The sequence below is a fragment of the Thamnophis elegans genome, chromosome 13 (genome assembly GCF_009769535.1).
Source record: "Thamnophis elegans isolate rThaEle1 chromosome 13, rThaEle1.pri, whole genome shotgun sequence".
NCBI lineage: Eukaryota > Metazoa > Chordata > Lepidosauria > Squamata > Colubridae > Thamnophis > Thamnophis elegans.
Window position 1 is genome coordinate 38,487,414 of NC_045553.1, and position 11,010 is coordinate 38,498,423.

The window sequence follows — 11,010 nt, forward strand, 5'->3', positions numbered from 1 at the left end:
CAAAGACAAATTCCTTGTGTGTCCAGTCACACTTGGCCAATAAAGAATTCTATTACTATTTTATCTATTTATTTTTAATCTACGTCATGCTTCCGCAGAAGAAGATACATTTGACCAAAAGCAGCTATGCCTCAAACATGCATGCAAATATTGGGATCTACCCTGATCTCATCATTCCCTTGTGGGTTGCTTTGTCCCTTTGCTGTTATATTTTCAGTGGCTGAAATAAAATCCCCATTAGCTCCACATAATGAACTTTTACTGGCTGAAACAATGGAGTCCAATCTTGGGAAAAATTTGGGCTTGGATTACTGTTAAACAGACTGTGACTGTAACCTTCAGCAATGAAGGTCAGCAGCGGCAAAAGGAAGATGTGATTTGCTGCCATTTATGCCTTGATAGGAAAGTGATGGAGGGTGTAATTGCTGCCATGGTATTACTTGCTGCCAGTTGCTAGGCTCCTACATCCAAGAAATTAAAGTCAGGCAAAGTCACGGAAAGCAAAGCCTTTCCCTGCCCAGTTCTTTGCAAGATTTATAGCTCTGGGGCGGCGGGGGGGAATTCAAAGGTATAGCTTGGTGGAGTGGTTAAGGCACTAGGCTAAAAACTGGGTGACCATGAATTCTAGTCCTGCTTTTGGCACGAAGACAGGCAGGAGGCCACTGCCTCTTAGCTCTAGGAAAGAGACCAGGGCAAGCCACTGTGGAGAAGCTGCTCTGCAGTGACTCAAAGGCGACATAAAAATGGAAGGAAGGAAGGAAGGAAGGAAGGAAGGAAGGAAGGAAGGAAGGAAGGAAGGAAGGAAGGAAGGGTTCTGACCTAAGCAGAGTCCTGGTCCAGACAAAAACCCTTTTCTTAAACGAATGTGAATTCCTCTCCTTCACATTCAACAAAGGCCTGGCAAACAGTCTTTCAAAGGAATATTTATGACTACAGACCTTATCTACCTTGGAAAGCTGCCATGTAAATATTTTCCAAATGCAGTGCTGTGTAAGGAAAGACTGGGCACAGAAGTTGATTCTGAGATTCACAGACAGATCTTCACACTCCTGAAAGAAATCTAATGATTGAACAAATTGATTGTTTTCTGCAAAAACTCAACTCCCCTTTCGCTCCTATTTTATATCCTATAGGAGGGGCCATTCACCATCCATCTGTGACTTTACTCCCAAGTCTACCCTGATTTCTGAGTTGTTCTTTTCTTCTGGCAGCTCTGTGCATGCACACACTGGGAACAGGCTCCAGCTGTTCCTCTACCTCACTGCTGTCTAGCTCCCTAGGCACCTGATCACTGCCAGACGGCCTCGGCCCTGTCTCTGCCTCCGAAGCAGAGCCCTCGTCCCAGACTTCCCCAGCCTCCAGGAGTGGCCCATGCTCCTCCCCAACCTCCTCACTGTCGGACTCTGCTGCCAGTTTTGCTGGCCACTGGCGGGCTACAATAGGAAGCAAAGAAGGAAGGAAGAAAAGGAAGGAAGGAAGGAGGGAGGAAGGAAGGAAGAAAAGGAAGGAAGGAAGGAAGGAGAGGGAGGGGTGCTGATTCAGATCTACACAATCAAGATCAAAAGAAGAGATCAAGGATGTGACTTGAAACCAATATATTAAAAATATTAACCATCTGAGTGAATGGGTAGTTGCTAAAAAAGAAGTGATGTCTATTGATGTCTATCTTCCAAGATGCCGGCAATATAGGACAACATAAAAGTATGTGGAAATGACCTTGAGCGACAAGAAACAGACACACAAAGTAGACAATGGTCCAATATGCAGCTGCTGAATCTTCAGAAGGAACGGAGAACCTGGAAAATGCCCCAGTTAGAATCAGGTAAAAAACCCAAAACATTTCCATTGTTTTTTTTGCGGATCCAGTGTTTCACCATTGCCGCTGATTTCTTAGATGAGTAGAACTCTTACATTTATGTACTATGCTACTTTCAGTCCTATTGAGTGGAACAACTCTTGTGATTTTGGCCATAATATCTGCTAGAGAATCTAATCAGAGGTGGGTTCCTACCAGTTCGCACCAGTTCGGTAGAACCGGTTCGTCAAATCTACCAAACCGGTTAGAAGAGGTTCCACCAGAAAGCAGGCCACACCTACAGAAGAGGTTCCCAAAATTTTTGAAACCCACCACTGACGCACACACACACACACATACAGACACACACACACACACACACACACACACAGAGAAACTCACACAGAGAAAGAGAAAGAAAGAAAGAAAGAAAGAAAGAAAGAAAGAAAGAAAGAAAGAAAAAGTGAGAGAGAGATGAAAGAAAAAAAGGAAAAAGGGACAGAGAGACAAAAGGAAGGAGAGAGAGAGAGAGAGAGAGAGAGAGGGAGAAAACACATGGCCGGCAAGCCACTCCCACAAAGGAGGCCACACCCACAGAGTAGGTTCGAAAATTTTTTGAAACCCATCACTGAATCTAATGAAAGCATCTTGGAAGAGGCCCTTTATGGTTAGAAATGAGAATCCATATCTGGATTCTGGTTGTCTCAGCATTAGAATCAAAATCCAACTGGCCATGTAGGAGATTAAGGAGACAGGAAGATGGAACTTGGTTGTCTATGTGATGGAAACCTTTCCCCTAACAAACCAGGTTAGCTATTGATTTGATTATCAGAGAGCACCAGCAAACAGGAAAAAGATGACTATCTCAAGAGCATTAAAAAAAAGTCATTGAAGCAAATGGTTCTCTCTCTCTCTCTCTCTCTGTGTGTGTGTGTGTGTCTGTGTCTGTCTCTCGCTGTCTCTCTCGCTGTCTCTCTGTCTCTGTCTGTCTGTCTGTCTGTCTGTCTGTCTCTGTGCATCCAACATTCCATGTTGAAAACAGTGTGAAGAATTACAGGCCTTGATACCAAAGTGACAAGTGGAAGACAGAGAGAATCTAAATAATTCATAATACTTAATAACACAGCCTCACACATATTATTAAGCAAAGAACAGCACTGATCCTGAAAAGAGGCCTTTATAATTCCAGGCAGCATCCAAGCAAGGGAGGCCGTCAACAGTTATAACTATCATCATCCTTCCATCTCTGAATCTAATTGCTTTGAAGATCATGACAATATAATGCTCTTCTAAGGAAAATGGGAATATATTTACAGAATGTTTTCTGTAACCATAGACCTTATTATTGTAGAGCACTACTTTCCTTGAGCATTCATTTTCACTGCTGCTTACAACAAAGAAGCAAAATTGTACAGGCTGATTTATGTGTATCCTTTGAAAGACGTGTATCTTGTCTTCATAACCCATTGTGCTTCTTATAAGATGGGAGGTATCATTTTAGAAATGAAGACACTACTGAATCTTGTTTGCTGTTAGACAAACCGCTCTTCCCCACTCCCCCCTGTAAAAACATTCAGCAAATGTAGGGGAAAAGTTGCTCCCAGATCATTCACATTCTCTGACTCTAGTTTTTTTGTTTAATCTGACACAATCCAGGTATTAGCAATAGCAATAGCACTTAGACTTATATACCGCTTCATAGGGCTTTCAGCCGTCTCTAAGCGGTTTACAGAGTCAGCATATTGCCCGCAACAATAATCCGGGTCCTCATTTTACCCACCTCGGAAGGATGGAAGGCTGAGTCAACCCTGAGCCGGTGAGATTTGAACAGCCGAACTGTAGAACTGCAGTCAGCTGAAGTAGCCTGCAGTGCTGCATTTAACCACTGCGCCACCTCGGCTCTAACACCACACCTGGAATACTGCAACCAGTTTTGGTCATCACAGCACGAAAAAGATGTTGAGGCTTTGGAAAAAGTGCGGAGAAGAGCAGTGAAGATGATCGAGGGCCTGGAGACTAAAACATACGAAGAACAGTTGCAGGAATTGGGTATGACTAAGCTAGAGAAAAGAAGGACTAGGGGTGACATGATAGCAGTGCTCCAGCATTTGAGGGGCTGCCATAAGTAAGAGGGGGGGGGGTTCAACTTATTTTCCAAAGTACCAAAAGGCAAGGCAAGAAACAATGGATGGAAACTAACGAGAAGCTTCCTAACAGCGAGAACAATTAACCAGTTCAGAAGTTGTGGGTGCTTCATCACTGCAGGTCTTTAAGAAGAGACTGGACAGCCACTTGTCTGAAATGGTATATGGCCCGTACTGACGAACCTATGGCACGTGTGCCACAGGTGGCGCACAGAGCCATTTGTCAGGGCACACAAGGTGTTGCTTTGTCAGTTGGCCAGTGTGCATGCATGCACTGGCCAGCTGACTTTGGCCTTCTTTAGAGGCCATTTTTTGTCCTCCGGAGGCTTCCTTGAAGCCTCCAGAGTGCAAAAAAACCTGGCTCTATTGGCAAACTGGAAGTTCAGGAACGTACTTCGAGTTTGCTCATAGGGCTGATTTTAGTCCTCCAGAGCCTTCAGGAGGCTTCCCTGAAGACTCCGGAGGGCAAAAAGCGACCCTATGAACCTCCAGGGAAGTCTCCAGAAGATACCCCGAAGAGTTGAAAGCTAAAACTGCCCCTACGAGCAAACCAGAAGTCCATTCCCAAACTTCCAGTTTCTCCTTGGGACGGTTTTTCACACTCCGGAGGCTTCAGGGAAGCTCCTGAAGCCTCCGGAGGGTCTCAAGGGGGCGGGGAGGCTGTTTTCGCCCTCCCAAGGCTCCTATAAAGCCTCTGGAGTCTGGGGAGGGTGAAAAAAAGACCAAAAATGGAGGGGAGTGCTGGTCATGTGTGCATGCACCCTGGGGTCATGCACATAGCATTATGGGTGTGGCACACCCACGCATACCCCCCCTGTGCTCCCCCCGCTTTTGGCATGTGAGCCAAAAAAGGTTCACCATCACTGGTATAGGGTCTCCTGCTTAAGCAGGGGGTTTGACTAGAAGACTCCAAGATGTCTTCCAACTATTCTGATTCTAAGCCTCAGTCTAAGTGTTCTAACTTTCCATTTCTTTCGCCTGTTCATACTAAGAGGAACCAGTGCATGAATAGCTAAGTCTGAAAACTATACTCATCCCCACAAAGCAGGAAGGTGGGGAAAAAAGAGTAAATTAAATAAATATCAAATTCATTTCTGAAGCTATTGAATACTGAATTACTTAAGTCTGTGTTTATTCAACCAATCCTAATAATTGGTTTTAAGTCAAAGTATGGGAAGGTTTCCCTAATACAAATTCATGGTTTCATATTTATGTATGCGTATATAATATATCATCCTTCTTCCCTTCTGAGAATTAAGGCAGCATGAATGGTGAACGGGTGTCAGCCCTCATTTAATCCTCCTATCAGCTTTGGGAATTAAGCAAGAGCTCTGTGGTCAAATGTGGCCTTGAATTAGGATTGATGTATTTCAGGTCAGCAACTTAAACACTACACTACATGATGTTGAAAGAATCTGGGCTAAGGGACTCAAGTGCCAAGATTTTGTCATTCATCTTGACACTTAAGTATAATATTGTGCCACGGTGGTGCAGTGGTTAGAGTGCAGTACTGCAGGCTACTTCTGCTGACTGCCGGCTGCCTGCAATTTGGCAGTTCAAATCTCACCAGGTTTAAGATTGACTCAGCCTTCCATCCTTCCGAGGTGGGTAAAACGAGGACCCAGATTGTTGGGGGCAAAAGGTTGACTCTAAAAACTGCTTAGAGAGGGCTGGAAAGCACTGTGAAGCAGTATATAAGTCTAAGCACTGTTGCTATTGCTATTCACCCATGCACTTGCTGTATACATGTACTCCTTGACTAACAACCAAAACACTTAAGTCAATCTTGTCCATTTTTACAGAATAACAGAATTGGAAGGGACCTTGGAAGTCTTCTAGTTCACTCCCTGCTCAGGCAGGAAATCTGATACCATTTTAGACAAATGATTGTCCAATCTCTTTTGAAAAAAGCTCCCATTTTGAAGCACCCACAGCTTCTGGAGGCAAGTCATTCCACTGATTAATTGTTCTAACTGTCAGGAAATTCCTCCCTTGTTCTTGGTTGTTTCTCGCCTTGATTAGTTTCCACCCATTGCTTTTTGTCCTGCCTTCAGGTGCCTTGGAGAATAGTTTGACTCCCTCTTCTTTGTGGCAGCCCCTGAGATAGCGGAACACTGTTATCATGTCACCTCCTAGTCCTTCTTTTCTTTAAACTAGACATACCCAGTTCCTGAAACTGTTCTTCATATGTTTTAGCCTCCAGTCCACTAATCATCACAAACTTTTTTGATACTGTTGCAGAAAATGACAGGCTTTAGACTTCTCAGGATACAGAAAAAGTTTATTTGGCAGCCAGGTTCAGAAAGCTAGCCCATGGCTTAGCATTGCAAGTTCTGAACAACCTTCATTATCGAAGCACACATTCTTATACATTCTCAAAAGCATTGCAACATGGAAATACTTAGCACATTTCTTAGTGGTTACCTTGAGAAGAAAGCCTTATAAGGAGATGGGGTCTTACTTCTCCTTTTGTTTATGGAGTATGTGTGATTAACGAACTTTAATTGAACCTTGGACTTTCGACATGGACTTTTGACATAGAGACATCTTGTGGTTAGGCACTGGCTTCCTGTTCTTTTGCAAGCTGCAATTCTGCCTATGTGGCTTTAATATAGAAGTAAAGGCGCTCTAAGAGGCTGTCCAGCCTGACCCAGTAGGTTTCACACTTAATGTCCAAATCTCACTTTACGTCTGCTTTAATACAGTTGATTGACTTGCTGTGAACCACCATGGCTCTTAAGGAAATCAGACTTTCTCCTTGGCTTTGCTTGTTGGAAGGTGACTAAGGTGGTGATCACATGACTCTACAACCATTGTAAATACAATATATGCCACTTGCCATGCCGCTAGTTGCCATGTGCCTGAATTTTGATCACATGACCATGGGGACTCTGTGACCATTCTAAGTTGGAGGACAGGTTGTAAGCCACTTTTTTTAAAGCCCTGTCCTAACTTCGCTCTACATGGGACAGCCCTTGAAGAGCATTCGGAGACTTCAGCTCGTCCAGAATGCAGCCGCGTGAGCGATTGTGGGTACACCTCGGTACACCCACGTTACACCTATCCTCCGCGAGCTGCACTGGTTACCGATTGGTCTCCAGATACGCTTCAAGGTGCTAGTCGTCACTTATAAAGCCCTTCATGGTATTGGACCTGGGTACTTGAGAGACCGCCTGCTGCCAATTACCTCCCAAAGACCCATTAGATCACACAGATTAGGCCTCCTCCGGGTTCCGTCTACTAGCCAATGTCATCTGGCCATGACCCTGGGGAGGGCCTTCTCTGTGGCGGCTCCGGCCCTTTGGAACGAGCTCCCTACAGAGATTCGGACCCTCACCTCTCTCCAGGCCTTCCAAAAAGCCATTAAAACCTGGCTGTGTCGGCAGGCCTGGGGTCGATGAGTTCCCTTCCCCTCTCGAATCGTGTGGCTGTTGGTTGTTTTTATATGCCCTGTACTTTTTGTGTACTTTTTGTGTTTCCCTTCCCCTCCTTTGGTTTGTGCGCTGCCCTGAGTCCCGCTGGGAATAGGGCGGCATATAAATAAAATGAAACTCGAAACTCGGAACTTCAAATACTCATTAAAACAAATGCTCTTTGTAAGTGGAGGATTATCTGTAGATGGGGATACAATCTGAAGATTCGGCTCCATCAGTGGTGGGATTCAAATAATTTAAGAAACGGTTCTCTGCCCTAATGATTTATTCCAACAACCAGTTCACCAAACTGCTCAGAAAGTTAACAACCGGTTCTCCCGAAGTGGTGCGAACTGCCTGAAGCCCAACCACTGGGCTCCATGTACTATTCTGTGTGCAATGCATTTCAACCACCTGCCTGCAAATGTGCTTAGTGTTTCACTGCAAATCTTCCCATCAATTGGGTGAAACTAGGAGGGGAGGGAAGCAGCCAAGATCACGCACCTTTATCTGCTCCATGCAGGTAGGATTGCGAAATGATTGAAGGAGGCTACATAATGAACGTGGGAGAGAGGAGAGTAGTAAATCATTGGCTAAGAAACCCAGTTTTAAAATGGCAGAGGCTGCTCTGTTCGGATGCGGTAAAAGTGGAAGACGGGTGCAGAAGTTCAGGGTCACAGGCTTCCATATATTTCCACGCTGTTTACTGAGTCCCCAATTGTCTTGTGAACATCTACCCAGCTTGGTGGGTAATTTACTGACTCATTAGTCACCCCTGACTTATCCTGCCATTGTTAACTAACGAATCGGAAATTACCTTTATTTTGTTCTGTTATCAGGAGTTTGCAGGGCCCTTTCTGGTTTCTACTTCAGTTGTTCTCCGTCAGACCAAAGAACCTGGGCAAGCCACAATTGGCAGGAGCACCGACACATGCTTGAATGTCGAGAAAGAGAGAACGAGAGGAAGCGCCCGCCAGAGGCGTCACAAAAGTGTGCCAGGCAGCACAGATGGCCAGCCAAGCATCCAAAGGCTTATTCCGGCAACTTGCCTCTTTCCGAGCGGGGGCTGTATTGTCATCGTACACCAACAGGCAGGCCTGCCCCAAATTCCTACAATCAACGCTCTTCTGTGTGAGACCTGGCAAAATTGGGAGGGCACCCGTGCCAAAACTAGAAGAATAATGAGTCTTCCAGATGGGAGGAATTTGATGTTATGGTGAAGACAAATGCAGAGAGGTGGAATGATCTGTGAAGCTCCGTAGAGCATTCCAGCTCATTAAAAAAAAAAAAAGGTCAGAAATTTTAAACAGATAAAATAAAAAAGAAGGAGACATGCAGTGTCCCTCAGCCTCATTGAGGCATGGGAAGCACGATTTTTTTTGCAACAGCATTCTTATTAGATGTCACATATGGGGAGTAGAATTTGTTCTGGTTTCTCCCTCTCCCTCCATCAAAACTAACTTGAACTTCAAAAACAAGCAAGAGCCGAGGTGGCGCAGTGGTTAGGGTGCAGTACTGCAGGCCACTTCAGCTGACTGTTATCTGCAGTCCAGCAGTTCTAATCTTGCCGGCTCAAGGTTGACTCAGCCTTCCATCCTTCCGAGGTGGGTGAAATGAGGACCCAGACTGTGGGGGCGATAGGCTGACTCTGTAAACCGCTTAGAGAGGGCTGAAAGCCCTATGAAGCGGTATATAAGTCTAACTGCTATTGCTATTGCTATAAGCACATAAACCAGAATACAATTATCATTTAGCATTTCCATTTCTCAAAATTCTGCATTATATGCCTGTTTTTTTTAAAAAAAATCACAGAAATAGCAATGCTATTTATATTGCAATGAATATAAATCCTTCCATTCACCACTATCCTGTCAGAGCTGAAGAAGTTTCTTAGCTTCTTAGCTTCAAAAGAAAAAAAACAAGAAAGTCCAGTTGCCTCCTGAAAAACCATCATGATCTGGAGGATTTGTACACAGTCCTTTGTAGTTCCTTGATTGTTTCCTGCTTGATTGTTTTTCTAGTACTAATCCCTGCTTATCTAGTGTGGATGTGTTCTGGTCTTTTTGTTCCATTCTTGTATTTTTTTTTATTGTCTCTTTTGTATGCTGTGTAAATATGATTTATCTCCATGTTACTTAGAGATGTTGTATGAGGCATAAACATGATTTATCTCTGTGTTATCTAGTTTATCACTACTCAGGTTGGTTAATGAAACATTTGCAAGCAAATAACCAAGCTTACAGAGCGACAAGGACTCCACGGTTCAACTCTGAGCTACAAATGTTATCTTCTATTAGAAATAGTGTAATAAAAATGAGATATACTAGAGCAGTGTTTCTCAACCTTGGTAACTTGAAGATGTCCAGACTTCAACTCCCAGAATTCCCCAGCCAACGAATGCTGGCTGGGGAATTCTGGGAGTTGAAGTCCGGACATCTTCAAGTTGCCAAGGTTGAGAAACACTGTACTAGAGCCATATTTCCACATCGAACACCCATCTGTACGTCTGTATTGGTACAGAATGTCCAACAATGTACACTTTCAAGAAGCTGTTCCCTATTATACGACCCTCCATCAGTCTTCCAGTAGTTTGAACTGGAGGTTCTGGGTATAGATTTAAACACATCATCTCTAATGGATAGGAGATATAAGTGGAAAGAAGCCAACATCTTCAATGGGGGTCAAAGCCCTTAGCAAAAGATTGAAGCCACATCAGCTGCATGTCCAAAATAGTTCAACCTTATTCCGATTTAGGCTCTTGTTAAAGACCAACAGGATAAGTAAAAAGATAGGGGGATTTTTCTTTTCCTTTTTTTTTTTTAAGAAAAGATGCCTTTTCTTAACACTTAACACTTGGCAGTGTTCCAGCAACATGACATAGAGGCTGCCCTCTTGCAAAGGCCCATAGCTCCAATTCACAATTACTGATATGAAGGGAAGCAGGCCTTGGGGTAATTTTTCTAAATCTCCTTGAACAATACAATAGCACTGACAGGCCGCGTTCAGCTGCGAAGCCAAGCTCGTTTGCTTCCAGAGAGGGTTCTCTTTCTTTTTTTTTTTTTTTTCCAAACTGGTATAAAAAGAAAGGCATGAATAAATTGTGATTTATGGGATGTCAAAAGCGCTGGGCTGGTTGCCCCCCCCTCTTCCCCATATACCATACTCAATATATTCTCTCTGCTCCTCAAACAACTGTTTGCAGGTTGCAGGTGGGGGGTGGGGATTCCTTCGAGAATAGAATCTTAAATAGCTGGCTTAGAGAGGGGTGGTGGTGGAGGAACAGAGGTGGGAAAAGAAGATAGAGGGAACAAGGGAAGACTCTGGTGGTGCTTCATCCTGGCCAGATGGTATAAACACTAATAGGGAAATTGTTTAAGACGATCGTACTTTCAGAAACTACAAACAGAGCAGTATGTGTAGAGGGAAGAAGGAATGGCCTTGCAGGAGAGAACTACTAACAAGACAAAGGGCCGATAAGAAGAGTTGAACCCAGGCCAAAAACAAAACAAAACACCACAAGGTAGAATAGAATAGAATAACAGTTGAAAGGACCTTGGAGGTCTTCTAGTCCAACCCCCTGCTTTGGTAGGAAACCCTACACCACTTCAGACAAATGGATATCCAACATCTTCTTTAAAACTTCCAGTGTTGGAACATT